Below are 16,444 nucleotides of genomic sequence, written 5' to 3' on the forward strand. Positions count from 1 at the left end.
TCAGTGCATCAGCTTGTGCAGGTTAATTATCTATGATTTGTACAGTTAGATCACCACGGATATACAAGCAGTACCAATCCCCAGGACAGCATCTCCATCATTTGTTTGTCTTAAAAGAACCCTGGGTCCTCCTCGGCTGGAGGTACCACGGTGGTAAAGGAAGGTGCTCAGGAGCCCTGTCCAGGAAGTTTGCAATTCCTGCATTCCCCATTCCCTGTAGTTTCCCAGGCCAGTTACAGAGCTGGCAGAAGACAGAGCAAGAGATCTTATTGTTTGAGTGGTCCTTGCACTGGGCCCAGGTTCCTGAATAAATGCAGATTCACATTCAGAACATCAATGCTCTTCATTTTATCCTAGTCAAATCTCTAGGATAGGCATAAACAATACCTCCGGTATTGATTCAGTTATTTACACTTTGAAGAAAGTGATATTTAAAGTTTGCTGTGAATATTGGTTATAGTGTTAAGATCAATTCTCTTCAAGATCTTCCCTGACATTGTTTTCTAGCATCGTGTGCAATTTATGTCTATTAACATAAATAGGCACTGAAAATGCATTTTGAAATTATACTTTGCAGAAAGGAATTTTCAATGCATTTTCAGCATGCATTCCTGCCAAAGGTTTTGCGCGTGTGTTTTTAATCTGGATTTGTGATTACTCAATTAGCAAAGAAATCAGGAATGATAACCAATAGGAACCGTGCAATTGTATGAAAAATTGAATCAAGAATAAGTGATATAGAGAGGTCACCGAGTCATTTTGAATAAGTACATTTGAGATAATTATGTGCTTTAAAGACTTTCTGAGAAAAAGAGGCAAAATTAATCAGATACATTAAATTATGAATTATTAACTCAGCTCTATTAAATATCAAATAGAAAAGCTTTTTAGGATTAACCATGTTTTTAGAAATTCTACTAACTACAGAGTAGATTTCTTTGATTTAAAAATGATTTTTATTTAGACTTGAAGCACAGAGGAGTCCCTCTAGGGTGAGCGAAGCTTTCCAGAAGTGGCAGATCCCTGCTGGGGCTGGGGCTTACTCTGAAGCTACACAGATAACGACCTTAATCCCGCCACACTCAACCTCTTCAGATTATGAATGGCAAACGCACATAGAAAACAAAGTTTAGGAGTACTTGAGGACATGGGCAGACAGACTCACAATCTCACAAGCGTTGAAGAACTATTATGAATAAGACTTTTATTGAATCTGCAGATCCATAAATGAAGAGTGGAAGCTCAGGTATTGCTGCATTCAACTCAAAATACATGCGGGACTTGTTTCACATCTCCCATACTGCTGTGGGTATTTCCACCAGCAGATGCATTGTGGTTTTTTATTTATTTATTTTTTTCCCCAAGTAACAGATTCCTTGGCAAAGGTTCACATGGAATTGTGCCAAAACTACTCACGAAACACGTAGCCAAGGCCTTCAGTGAAATCAATAGCATTGAAGGAATAGTGCTTGTCACTGGATGCTGACTTTTCCTGGCTAATAAATACTTCTCCTGTCATTCCCTGAGCCACCAGAGCAGCTCCAGCATGATGAAAGAAGAGTTGTTCCTCCAGCTGAACAGCCTGCTTTGGGTCCTCCATCATGCCACAGCCTCTCGCTTCCATGCCATCTATCAATGAGGTTGGCTTCTGCTTCTGCAACTGCCAGCAGATGCAAGGCAGGTAATATTTAGCAGTGCAGACACTCTTAGATATTTATGGCAAAATGCACTGAAAACTATCCATCTTTCCATTTCTAAAAGGTTTACAGAATTACAGCAATACCAAATTTTGACCAAAGTACTAGTTTTGTTGGTTATTTAAAGGTAGTATTTCTATAAGAAGGAAGTTCCTGGTGGTTAAATGCCTCATCTCTCCATTATTTTGGTTTCTTCCTGCCTATGACACAGAAAGGCAGGCCGAGTAACGGCACACCATGGCGTCAGCTACCCTGAGTGTTCTCAGCCACCCGATTCCTCCTGAGTGTTGGCCCCACTCCACCCACCCCTCACCATATGGAAACCTTTCAGCCAACGCGCCCTTCATCCTTCTCCTTCAAAGCTTAGAAATAACTTCTTACCCATCTGACACTTTCCTTGCCCATTCTCCAGTTAGCACTGACATTAAATAATTAGGCTGTTGCCCTCTGAATTTTCATCTCAATTTTCAGCACTGAATTCCTGTGTAGAGTTTGATGGAGGCAATGAGAGTATTTTCACAGCACTCCAGATGCTATTGCAAAACTTGCAGCAATTTTTTATATTGTTTGATGATTCTGACACAACTGATTCTCGGTGAGTTAATCATATAATTACAAATTAGTGAATTATTCTGTACTAGAAAATTGTTTCATAAATTAGGTCACTGTCATTTATCATTATAATTTCTTTAACACATCTTATCCTTTGATCCGTTAACATTGCTGCTCTGCCACATCAATACACGCTCTCAGTCATCACCATGACACAGCAAAGAAGTAAGCTCAGGGTTTACCAAGCCAGCAAAATGCACTTTGCCCTCCTTATGAGCAGGCACATGAGAACAAACCTTTCCAAATCTAACCCCAAGAAAATATGGGTTTTACCCTGTGACTGCAGCTCCCCCTGGCTGGTACCTCTCTTCCTACCCATCAGCTCATCATCAGGTTTCTGATCATTTCCACTCCTCCCCTCAATCTGCTTTCAAATTTCTCTACATCTTTCCTTGCTCCGTACCCTTCACCTCTGAGTCATGTCCCAGTAGCAGAAAAATGGTTTGAAAACCGCACTCCTCTAGTCAAAGACACCTCACCTTAAAAGACAGCCCTGGCTGGATCCACACATCCAGTGCAAAGAAACCACCCATAGCTAGGTTCTTAACAATCAAGGCTAATTTACAGGCTGAGACCTATTCTGTATTTATTTAGGGGAGACTTATGAAGCTCATTCATGCGTAATTAAAAAATAATTGAATTAACAAGTCAGGGAGGTTTACCTGCTGCACATGACAGAAAATACAAGAATTTCTGTCAAAGTACTGAAGACATTAGAAGTTGTACACACCTCAATGAAGACCAGATGTAGACAGAAATACATCAGACACTTAAAATTATTTCCTATAGCTTTTCCATGCATAAAATTATCATAATGTTATCTCATAGAGAGAAGGTAAGGTGGTCACACGAATGGAGATTTGCACACACTTTTGGTGAACGTATCCTAGTACATAAACCAATTGCAGCCTGAGCAATGCCAAAGTGTGCAGCTCTTCATTTGTCCTACACACAATGCAAACTACAGATGTCAGCCCATAACTCCTAATTAAAAAAAAAGTGTATTTTGCAAGGATATCTTGGAAACGTGTCACCAATGTGCCAAATTTCTGTCAGTGGCTTATTCTGGATAGCCTCTTGTACACGCCAGATAGAAGAGAGACATCCCTGGCACAGGCGTTACATCTCTATTGTTTGACCCTTCTTAGTCTGAATTAAATTAGTCTGGGATATTATCTATACACTTCTCAGCTGAGATTTGTTTCAATGCCTGATACTGGATGAACTCCAATGCCTTTATTCCAGCCCTACCACAGCTGGTTCTTCAGAAAGTTCTGTTGAAGAGAATGACAAAAACACTGCTCCCAGTGAATTTCTGCTTATATTTTTGACAGACAGGACAATAAAAAAAACACTACTTCTTTTTACAATGGCAACAAAACAGTACAACCCGTTTTCCTGCAGTGGCACACAGATGTACCAGGTGTGCAGCAGGTGACCGTGAGCTGGTGAGTGGAGGTGGGACAGAGGCTGCTGGATTGACCTGAAAGAGTGCTTCTTTCATCATAACTGACTCCGAGTGCTTGGTACAAATCTTGTCTAACAAATGGAGAAACAAACATCCTAATCCTAAAAAGCTGTTTTAAAATATTTTAAAGAAAATATTCTTTCTCCCTGTGATTTAGCACGTGATATAGAAACTGCATGACAACGGGCAGCTGCGATGGCATTTATCTTGTGAGAACAGCTCATGAGTTTGAGATAGCATTGTAGACAACACCTCATTTCAGTTTGTTTTCAGAGCCTACTGAAATGAAATGGATGAAGCTCGCTGACGTTGCCACTGAATTATATAATCCTAGAGAAGACATTAATGGCTGCTCTAAAAATCTAATTAAATTTTAGGGCACTAGTAATGCAGCCATAAGGCCCATGTAAGCCATTATCTACATTAATAAAAATTAAAGTCAAACAGTATCTATACAGTAATAATGTACCTAGATTCAAGGTCACTTAATTCCCTTACTCCCATCATTTTCTTTAGTGTTGCTATAAATATTATTATTTAATCAAGACTTCAAATTTGTGTACATTTGTTACCCTGAATGCTCTCTTAATACATCGTACTAAGACAGGAATCAATCTAATTGTTTTTCTCAATTGTTTATTTTCTTGCCTTCTACGTAACTCTTGCCTTCAACCTTTTAAGCAGTTGGCATACCGGGGCACAGGCTCAATGCCAGGGGCTGTCTGTAGTGGTAGTGGGGATGAGCAAGGGGGCGATGGGGATAACAGCTATTCATTGAGTCCTGCTGAAAGAAAGGAGAGAGAACAATGGCTTTTACCTGGGATAAATACTGAGAAAGTTTTTCTCATATCGCTCGCTTACTTCCAATTCTAATCTTGGCTGGCACCAAGGGAAATTAAAAAAACTCCCTCACATTTATTCACTAGGAACCTCGCCTTGTGCAGCTGCAGTCCTGAGGGTAAATACTCCAGGGAAGGAGCAAAGAGCAAGGGGAAGACAGAGCTGAAGGACAGCATGCTTCTTTCTGGAATACTTCATTCACTTCCAGCAAACGTGTCACTTTCTACATTGGTTTATAACTATTTCTAAGCTTTGGATAAAATTCAGTTTACACATCCAAATGATCTATGCCTTGCATATATTCTTCTTGTTTACTTTTTCAGAAGTGACACAGCAGAAGCTCGTGCCCAACCAGAAATATCAGCTCACCAGGGAAAAGGCATTCTCTGCTTTGCCTTTCTCTCTAGCTTAAATAAATTAGTTAACTGCACAACAGCTTTTTATTTTTAATGAATGCAGCCCAAAGACCTTTCCCACTTGAAGAGAAAAATTCTGCCAGTGTTATTTCCTTTAAGCAATCGTTTCACCACAGGGTGTATTAGGGAGGCAATTTTTTTCCTGCTATCAGTGACAAAGTATGTTTTCTAAGCTTCGACTCTTAGAAGAGATGTTATGAAAATTATATTTAGAAAACTTTAGAATTGTTCTTTTGGCCCAAAATGTTTTGGCTGGTGAACGTGAGAAAACTTAATTTTGGTTTCTAACACCTCGTTTATGGCTGGCCCTGGTGTGTGTGGGGCAATGCAGGGGACGAGCAGGTCCCACCCACACTGGCAACATCATGATGTTCCTACAAGCATGGCCCAGAAGTGACAATGTAAGAAATACTGAATCAGCAGACACGGCTTAGAGTGCATCCATAGTGAATTCTTACTTGCCTAATTGTCCTGTGTTTTACACGAAATGTACCACAAGCACAAATCCATAAACATTTAAGATAAACAATTACTTTTAGAAGTTTCACATGAAGCAATCTCTGTGATGCACTATTGTGTTTTAAGCACAAACCCCACTGCAGCAGTCTTCATTACACAGGGAGCTTTTCATTCACCTTTTATTAGTCCCTCCCTTAATTCTTCATCCTTCATCCTTGCAGACCTCAGCGGCACGGGGGACATGGTGGGCACTGGGAGCAGAGGAACCCTGCAGCTGGTGGTTGTTATTCCCTGCCTTGCACCATCTCATCCTGCCTTCGGGATGGGCTGCTGGTAGCTAGAAAAGAGCCTATAAATCAACTGCAGTGAATGGAGTGGTCCCCAAATAACATTTCCTTTGCATTGCACCAGCAGGGATTGGCCACTCGTTATTTATGTTCCTACTTCAAGCTATGTTATGACTTAGGCGAATAAATTGCTTCAGTAACTTTTTGGAAGAAAGCATTTAACTAAAACCCATACTTCCCGCGGTGCTGCACTTCTCAGTCTCCTTTCAGCCTCACTGGAGCTTGGTTTTGAATCCCACTTTGGGATTCTAAAAAAAAAGGCAACAAAATAAATCCTACGCGGTTGCATTGTGAACTTCAGAGATGCAGACATAAGCACCTGGGTACCTGAGGGGGCCTCCAAAATGTGTCTGTGTGTGTTCAACTATGCTGCTGTGGGCTCCTGTGACTCTCTCAACTTAGCAAAGGGACTGGCTGGAAGCAGCAGGTATTTTCAGGCACACACATTATTACTGGTCTTTAGTAAATTAGCAAATTTCAGGGTAATGATGGATGAGTGCCTTAGTCACACCAGGTAATGCCTTTGATCCAGAATGTCCTCAAACTGCTTCCAGCTATTTCAAACCAATTTTCATTATTGACTCATGTTCAACCCTATATTTTTTGCTATTATGACATGAATTTACAATACAAAAATGACCAGCATTGAACCCCAGCTGGCAAAGACCTGGGAGGGAAACAGACACAAATAAACCCATGGTCAACATTGGGTCTTGCTGGAAGCCACAGCAGCTGTCAGGGGTCATCCCTGAGGGGACAGGAAGGACCTTATGGCAGGGCAGGATGGAAGCACAGCCCATGGCACTGCCACCACAGCCCGTGGCACCACAGAGCCTCGCTGTGGCTGACTGGGAGCAGGCAGCACAGCATCCATCTCCCTCCTCTCTCCAGCAGCCCAACAAACCCTGCCTTGAGCCACACGACAGTGCTGAAGTGTCGAGGGATTCCCTGTTCATTTGTAGCTGAAGTATAAAACCAAATCAGAGATCAGGAGATTACCTCAAACTTGTCTTCAGTGCTATTCATAACAGAATAAAATTAGCATAATTTCACCTGAAAAGAAAATTTTGAATTACCTCTAAATGAGCTGTTAAAGGCGAGTGATTGAAAGATCTAAAGCTGCACTGTAACTCCTCGACGAACCACACCTTGGAGCCACCACCAACCCCATGGTCCCCATGTGGGCACTAAAGCTAACACGCTGAGGACCTAACTGTGACCTGGCAATTTATTTTTATTAGATAAGTTTCCAACTTTATATCTGACAGGCTCCCTGTAATATTTCCTATTTGAAATAGATAGAAATGTACAAAAGACATTTTGAGCACTCCAGATATAGGCTATTTTCCCTTTACCAAATGTAAAGCTCTTTGAAAAAAGAGGGAAAAATACCTTCATCTGTTTCAAGATGCAAGCTTCTGTACTTGAGCTCTAAACTGGGGAACAGTTATATTATTCCCCAGAGAATAAAAACAGAGCAAGGTTTATTTCTGAGCAATCATCCTCCTTGCCCCACCAACAGTCCTACATGAGCTGAGCCCAGCCCTGCTCTCAAGGCAGGGCTCAGAACCCAGGGTGGTTTGCAGGAGACCAGAGCCACTCCCGCAGGCCAAGGACCAACCCGTGAAGGCTCTGAGCACTCCTGCAGGAAAGTCCAACATCTTCCACCACAAGAACTTCCCCACGTCGCTCCTGGTGCCCCAGTTCTGCCACGAGCTGCCAGCATGGCCCGAGATCCAGGTTAGGCGCTGGCAGTGTGTGAGAGAAATGCTCGGTGTGACTCGCTCTGTAAAACTCATGTTTCTGGGAAGACATGCTACGCTTCGTCTGCCACATCAGCGGGGCTATTTGCATTTCAGGCCTCTCTCTCAGCCCTCTATTAGTCAGATAAGAAATGGAACATGTAATGTATTACACATACACCACACATCTTTTGGTAATTTGCTCCTCAGCTCTCCCCGAGACTCCTGAAATTCTCACACAGAACGACGACACTGGAACTTCTCTTCTGTAAAGCCCTTGCTGTAAATGCTGTTCAACAGTCGGTCAGCAGGTTCTGCATGCTACAAATCCCAAATTACAAGACCTGACCAACATTTTTTAGAAACTAAACATTAATAAAACCCTCAAGAATCAAATATTATTTAGTATTTGAGTTAGTATTATTGTATTCATAATTGATAATTTCATTTACTTGCTGCCGGAGGCTCTTCCCTCTCACTTAGCACGCAGAGGAAGAGGTTAGCCTCCTCCACAGGCTTGTTCCTATACAGCTGTTTTCCGCAAATGAACACACAGCATTAAGGAGTGCGTGTAAGGTCTGAGCTGTCTCTGGGCTGCAGATGAACCAGGAGCCTCCGGCTGCAGAAATTGAAGATTATAAGTAGAAGCCTCTAAGAATCAAAATATTTTAATATTTGTGTGCTTTATTGCCTTCTCACTTGACTTGACAGTCTCATCTACCCGCTGCCATGGGCTATCTTTATCAATGATTGATCTTTGTCTGCCCCCCAACCTTATGGGGAAAGCTGGACAGAATACATACTTTTATTTTATATAATAACAAGGCTTACTGTAAAAGAGACTGCCGTGTGTTGAACACTTCATATGTGACTTGACTCACTTATAGACATTTAATATTCCTCTCTGCCTCTCAATATAAGCACTGGAGGGACCTGGGCTTGCAGAGGAGCAGAATACAAAAGTACCCAGCCACCAGCAGCCTTGGCCCGGGGGGCTTCTGTGGTGACAAAATCGCTAATCAACTCCACTAATGCAGGAGACAAAACCCATCTATCTTCCCCAGCTGTCCAGCTAGTGAGGTTTTCCTTGAACCAGTGCCTTGGAAATTTTCTGTTAAATAATGCTTCTAAAAGATCTCTTTAGTTTGCAAATATCACTTTAATTTTTAAATCCTGCAATGAGAGACCACGAAGTGACCGCTAAAGGAGTTATCCCTTGTAAAGCAGCACACAGATGAGAGCGTGGAGAGGCTGTGTGCACAGCTTCACCCGGGGCTGCCTTGCTTCGGAAGGTGTGGAATACATCAGGAGGTTAAACACCATCGAGCAGTGGGAGAGGAATACAAAAGAACGAAGAATTTATGAAAATAAGGAAACAGCAGCAAGAAATTCCACCTCCCTGAGCAAGTGCAGTCCTCTTCCTCCTTGCTGCTTTATTTCACTGGTATTTTAACCGAAGGGCCAAAACAGAAGGTGCTGTTTGACCAAGACTTGTGCTGGAGCTAGCATACATTCAGACCCCAGGGCAGCAGAGTCCTGCCCTGTGAAGGGGACTCTGCTCCCAGGCTTCAGTGAAAACATTTTGGTCTCAAACCAAAAAAAAATTTGGGTAAAATTTTAAGTAAAATATTAGAACACATTTACTTCTTTTAAGTTGTCTTTTGTGTAAAGTATAAACAGCAAAGACTACAGAAGGAGTACTCCTTTGGATTTTTTGTTAAATAAAAAGCCAAAACCACCTCAAAAAAAAAAAAAACGGCAATTCTTCATTCTTCCTGTCCTTTAACCTAAATACAATGCACTGTAAAATAATTCAAAACTACAGAAAAGCTGAAATTAATTTTTGAAGAACCTTTTTGAAGAGCTTTTAAGGAAAAAAAAAACAAACAAAAAAACTTGCTGGCTATCAGCTTTCAACCTTACACCACACTGCAGCATTCTGAAGAGAATATCTGTGGGTAGATTTCAAGTTTTATAAACCACAAGGATCATAGAAATATTTATTTTCACTAGAAAATTGTAAGGAATTTTCACTGAATAAATTATTTGCTGGTTTGCTCCCTGGAGAGCAAGTTAGCTCACAAAAAAAAAAAAAGCCTAAAAAACTATTCATTCAAGGGAAAGTAACAAAATTCTGGTCATAGCTCTGAACCTATCAGAGTATAAATGCACTAGGTACTGCCAGTATGAAGTTAGATAATTAGGATTATCATCCGATTGCCATTAGATATTCCATTTTCTGCAAACTCCAAGCCAGCTCAATTCAAGAGGTTATTGTTAAAATTATTTGGGAAAAAAAAGTACGAAAAAAGCTTAAAACATTGTATTCAACTCTTAAGCCCTGAATAAAGGAAACCACATATAAGTTTTCTACCCTCAAACACAAGTCAGTTATGAAAGCTCAGCACCTTATAAGATCATTATGTAAATAACATTTAAGAGTGACTCCTAAGCTAATAGTATTAGCTTTATTCTTGCTGTAATGACCTATGGATTTCTTTTTAATATGGCCATCACAAATGCAGAGCCTGCAGATCAATTTATTTGGCTACAGACTTCACTTGAGCCCTTGGCTTAAAACAAACATTGGAAAGTTTTTATTAAGATCAACCTATAAAACATTTTTCCCACTTCTGCAGACATGCAGTTTCTTTCAGTTACACAACTTGCAATAAATTCATTTAAAAAGATTTATTTACGGGCTTTTCTTTTCTGTGACTGCATTACAATAAAGAATGCAAGCTTCCGCAATATATTCTGCCATATCTACATCTATTTTAAGTATTTTCTCTGAAACAGCCCAAGCAGCAATGGATAATGAAGCAGGTTTAGGGAAAGGAGCATGGCAGTTTTAGACCCCATAATAGACACTTTCCTATGGAATCCCTGAAAATTATTTGTTGATTATGGGTTTCCCCAAAGACCTCATGTTGTCTCCATCACCATGCCACGGTTTCTGATGTATGCCTTACAGAACATGTGCAAACCCTGCCATAAATGGGAGGGAAGAGCTTTTAAAGGAGAATGCAGTTGCTGGGCTTTCTTGCTGAATGCCCACCAGCCTGCTCATGGCGTTCCAGGGCACGGGCTCTGCTGATCCAGCAGTCTTGACTTGAATCTGGCTATGCAACATTTCTATGCTCTGCATTTTCTACCATTTAGAACAGTTTTAAGCAGCAAAATAAATCTGGATGGCCAAAGCATTCACTCAAAGAATCAGAGATAAGCATTATTTCCCCAATTACACTGCAAAGTTCTGCAAGAGCTGAAGAGATGTTTGTTTTCCCCAAGGTAAAAGGGATCGCTTAAAGAAAAAGATAGATTATTGAGAATAAGGTCCCTGGAACTAAATTTCTTACATGATTTTAAGAAGTTATAGTATGCTGATAAAAAAAAGTTTAAATTGATCTTTGCGAGTTGACCAAAGCAAATATGCAAATCCTTTTTCCATTGAGCAATAATTCTTCAGAGGTGGGAATTATTGGAAGCTATACATACTGCTCACTGGAAAGGATAAGTCTCTTCAGGTTCATCCTAATACTGCAAAAAAAAAAAAAAACAACAAAACTTGACACTGTTTTCAAAAAATTACTTTGCATTCACTTTATTCAAATAAACATCTGGATGAACGTGATCAGCGTTCATTAAAAGCTCCAAAGTGACAGGTACACAACCAGCACTCGACATTTGCACAGCTAAGCTTTCACAGCTGTAATGAATAAATGGAGCGTGTGCTCCCACATGCAGCTGACACCATCCATAACTTGTGTTTGACACTTGACTGCCCTTAGGAGGGATCTGTTTTTCAAAAATAGTTTATTTACAGAAAAAAAAAAATCATCAGGATAACCTCCTCAGTAAGAAGGCTTTGAAATGCATTTATAAAGAAATGTCAGAAGGAAAATCCTTCTAAGTGGTAATATTTATGTGATCTGAAACTATTGCTTAGCACACACACTGTCGTTTAATACCAGTTATTTTAAATATATGAAGATGCAAGCATTGCTTGGGTGGGAGAGCATCATTCAGGAAACCCCTGCACACTCCTGTGCCAGCTGCTTCAAGATCTCCCCCAGCCAACAACCTTGGGGCAGGAGGTAAAACAATTTAAAAACAATTCCTGGGTGTCCCCTGTTGGGTATCATTTTTCTTGTTTCTGATATCCAAAGCATAGCGAAAAGCCAGGTAGAAAAATCCTAGCAGTTGGCAACAGGCACAGCCTAGAAAAACTAGAATATCAGCTCCAAATATCTCATCAAGTTTCATTTCAGGAAAACAGAATGAATGAAAGCAAGGGAAAACACATACCAACAAATCTCTTCTCGCTACTCCTACATGATCAACCAACTCCAACTGCCATGAAATCTAGCTACAGTTTCTAATTGCAGAAAACCAAACAGGCATGCAGAAAACAACCAATGTTTTGGATTTGTGGAGAAATCCTGAAGCAGAAGGGAAAAAAAAAAAAAGTAATTTAACAGTCTTTTTTTGCCCCAGGCATATTATTGAAAACAGTAGCATGAAGCTCCAAAGCACAGCTCTCCCCGTCTCTGCAGGGAAAGCACTAAAATGGAAAAGGGTTTATTTGCTGTTTTCAGTTCTTCTGAGGTTTATTTGTCCATTTTAGTCACAAAATCTCTTTTGAGGCACTTATCTGCACAAATTTGCCTTCTCCCTTAGCTGTGCCCAGCCGTGGGACACCCTTTCCTGTATCCTGTCTCATTACATCGATCAGCAACTGAAGACAGTAATCGTTTGTGATGGACACCCCCTGGGGGCTCAGCTGGAGCCAAAGTTAGCCAAACCCTTCCGGGCTTGAATCTTGTGAAATTGGACTTCTTGGAAATTTCACCATTTTGTCGAGTTTTGGCAGCCCTGGGCAGCAAGACAGACAATTGTCTGTCTGTCTGTCCTTCCAAGCAGTGTGCTCAGGCACTCTCCCACCAAGATGAACCTCATTGGGAAGGAGACGACAAGGTCTGCCAGGGACAGAGGCTGAGTAGCATTATGTTCAGTCTCAGGCTTTTAAAGAGAAAAATAAATAAAAATCAATTTCATTGTTTTGCATTTTATTTCTGCATTTTCTGAATATGACAAATACGGGCCAAAAAAGAAGACAAATACTTAACTGTGAGCTAGAGTTTTTGCTCCTTTGAAAATCCTTGGAGATGGCTATTCAATGTTTTTGAGAAACTCAGAAATATTTAAAGTGGTTGGTATCTCTGCAGAAACCGAGTAAACAACAATTATTGCAAGCTACTGTAAAACTCAATCTAAACTGTAATCAGTCGTTACGGCCAAGAGGCACAAAGTCTTTTACTGTCTCCCCACGATCTGTATTTCATTTTCAGCAGAATATTTATCAAGGGGCCATTATAAACAAACCTCAAAGCACCAATACACTGCAATTTTTCTCTCATTTAAATAGATGTAAGCAGTTGCTCAAAATACCCACCTGTATAAACTGATTATTCCTAATTCAGACTATGTTTGGAAACTTCTTAATACTATCATAAAAGCCACCATGTTCTTGTCATTAAGCCAATTGACAAACCTGAAAAATGCATGCTGAGAGCAGAAGTGGATGGGTTCAAGCACAGGAGGCCAGGCAGGAGGACAGGGCTGCAAGGGCTAGGTGCCAGAGCTACGCCAGATAAATCTGACACCATTTCATCCTGGTTCATCTGAAATTTATTGCTACCATGCCTCAGTGGGGAACCTTCCAGGAAAGTATGAAAACTTCACACAACTCCTCAACCTCCCCACACATTTCTCAGCGGGCGTCTACGTAAAATAATTACGCATCTTGCCACACATGCAGAAAAACATTTTTTCATATCCTAGACCCACAGAGTCACGAAGCAATTGGTTGGGCAGCTGAGGCACTGCTCAGCTGATCAATACTGTGCTTTTTATATGCACAAAGATGATCCGAGCCAGCCCGGATCTGAGCGAGACCCGGCTCCCCAGCGTGGATAAAGCCGAGCCTCCCCATGCCTCTGCTGCTGCAGGGGACAAGAGGTGAGCTGCCTCCTGCTGCAGCCAGCCACTATAAATACCAGAAGTCAGTCTCGGAATTCTAAATCTTAATGCAAGAACACACAAATATTTCACAAGACACAGTAAATGGTCTGAAGATTGCAGACAAAGTCAGGCTATGAATAACTGGCAAGAAAGTCTCAGATAAGCACACAAAATTAATTATGTCATACTCAGAAATAAATAAAATCACCATCTCCAAAGCTAACACAACAGTTGGTAATAAATAACATGCAAACATTTCAATGTACTTATTTTGGTAAAATTAAAATCAATGTTCTTGTAGCAATAACTACTGAGTAATACTTACTCTGGAACAAACTGAGAAGGCTAAAATCCAGCAATTTGAGCATCCGAAAACACCACACAGTGAGAAACAGCTGGAGCTCATCTTTTATACCATTTCAAGGTCTTGAGGAAAACGACAGCCAAAAAGAAAAAACAACAACCCTATGTCCCCTTTGGGGATGTCTAAAAAAAAGGATTAGTGGGTATGAGGGCAATCAAACTCTTCAGGTTGAATTACAATTCCACTTAATAAATCAAACTTCCACTCCTGTAAAGGTTCATTTGATTCACCCATGCTATTCTAGTTCTATACTCATTTGATTAGTTACACTAAAAATAAATCCCACGCAACAGAACCGAGAAATAAATGATTGGCCTTCTAAAATAAATGCCACCATCAGCATGGAGAACAAGCCAATCCCACCAACTGCTAAACTCCCACAAGCTTGTGGAAAGAATGTGGAAAACTCCCCATTGCCCAAGTCAGTTTTTATTTAAAAAAAAAATGAAGTTTAAGAACTTTTTAGAGCAGCATCTGCTCCAGCGGCCCCATCCTGGCTTCAGCCTCCACCAAGCACCGGTCCTGCCATCCCCTGTGCAAGCCTTTAGGGAAAGAGATGGATGAAAGATCTTCCAAATTTGGTTTGAGAGGATAACTATGGAGAATTATCATCTTAAAACCATCAGGAAAGGATTAATTTCCTATCATTTCCTATTTTCACTGATGTGTTGAGGTTGAATGAATTCAGTATCATGCTCTCTACTCATGCAAGGCAATTTGAAGAGAAACCTGGTTTGCATCCTGGTGCAGCTGTTACCATCGTCTGGAGAATGGATAGCAACTGCTGGGCATGCTCCCCTTGCTGCCCAAAGTCTGCCATTACTTCAATTTAATTAGGGACCTCTGCGTTCCTGGGGTAATTTTTCCTTGCAAGAGATGTCAGCTCCTCACTCTTCTTATTTTTCTCACCACAACATCCATGGGTGACAACACGACTTTATAGCAAAAAGGCCAGGAAAAATGGCAACCTCATTTCTTTTTGAAAAATAAAGATAAATGTCTGTTCTGACAATGGTCGGCACCCCCCTGAAAGCCGAGCCCAGCCTTTGCCGTGAATAGTGGTAGCTCCCTACTTTGTTTTGACCTTTTCATTATTATGCAGCTTGATTAGCTATCTGAGATGACTGCTTGCAGAAGAGAGTGAAATCAGCTACTTAAAGATAAAAGATGAAAATGATCAAAGTAACGTTTCATGCTCTTGGAATGCTTTTTAGAAAAAGGAGCCACTGCGGCCCCCCACCAGCGAGGGGTGAGCAGCGCTGCCAGCACTGCCAGGATCCCCCCAAGCCTTCCAGGGGCACACAACAAACTCACTGTGCTAGAAAAAAGACCTCCCCAAGCTCCAAGCCTGCCACAAGTGTACCATTTCCTAGAACAACTGCATACATGTATATATACGCGCACACACATATAGATGAGTATAGATGAACTTTATCGATGTATTCATCTATTCATCCACCCACCCCGAACTACTACAGATGTGAAATGGGACATGCTGTCAAAGCCTGCCAGCAGAACCAGCACAGACATCTTCTGAGAAGCAACCATGGGGTCATGGCAGCCTCTCAAAGAAAAGAGACAACAGCCTGCTGCAGGGCAGTCAAATGCAAAGACTTTTGTTAAAAACCAGGTGTGCATTTGCTCGCCGTTAGCCTTACTGCAAGTCTGGCACCAAAGCATTAAAGAGCAAAACGTGTACTCCAGATCCAGGTGAAAACTGCCTTGTCCAACAGCAGGTTAATTCATAATTTAAACAGAAAGAACATTTGCTTATGTATTAACTAAGCAGCAAGTAAATGAATAAAATTCAGTAACAAAATGCAACATCTTTAAATCATTATGGAATTTGTACTTGACTTGGGAATCTCTAATGTAGCAAGAGCAACGTTGCAGCAGGCAGCATCCCAACACAAGCGTGATGGAGTGACACCATACAGGGCTCTATCACTCATGTTTCAATTCCAAAACAACTGCATTATTAGGCTTGATTAGCTGGTGCTGGTGATTAGAGAATATTTCGCAAGGACCACTTGAACCTGGAGACCCAGAGAGCAAAGCAGCAAAGAAAGCAGAGGAGGGAACGTGCCAGAGCAAGGATGGGGACAAGCGGCATGGCTCTGCACGGCTACCTTTTTTATTTTTTTTGCATTCAGATTTTATTACTCCAAGCCACAGACCCAGATATGTGCACTGAAAACTCCCTGCATCTATTATCTCTATTTATTACATGAAACCACATTGATGCTTTACCAGTCCCTTTCACTGTGCTTCCATTAGCAAAATATTGGCCCGACTTCCTCTCCCACTCCCCCAATGACAATTATAAAATATACCCCCCTAACTACTCCTGTTTTTTAAAAGTACATTTTCCTAATATTTAATTTATAAATCATTTCCCACATGTATTAGTAATAAATGTTTAAAGGCGGCAGACAGGAATACAACAGGAAAGCATAATGCTTGCTGTTTACTAGG

At 41.0% G+C, this 16,444-nt stretch overlaps 1 protein-coding gene across 5 annotated transcripts in view; it reads right to left on the reverse strand.

Moving 5' to 3' along the window:
• The window catches only part of LOC137862358 (contactin-4), a 295,385-nt gene that overhangs the window by 179,465 nt on the left and 99,476 nt on the right, over positions 1–16,444 (reverse strand). The window contains exon 1 of one of the 5 annotated variants that reach the window (XM_068694351.1): positions 13,931–14,091. The exons of the other annotated variants lie outside the window; for them this stretch is intronic. The gene's annotated coding sequence lies outside the window, so the exon portion shown is untranslated. Of the gene's footprint in view, positions 1–13,930; positions 14,092–16,444 lie in introns of those variants that run through there. 5 annotated transcript variants of the gene reach the window in all.

The sequence above is a fragment of the Anas acuta genome, chromosome 11 (assembly GCF_963932015.1).
Source record: "Anas acuta chromosome 11, bAnaAcu1.1, whole genome shotgun sequence".
NCBI classification, from domain to species: domain Eukaryota; kingdom Metazoa; phylum Chordata; class Aves; order Anseriformes; family Anatidae; genus Anas; species Anas acuta.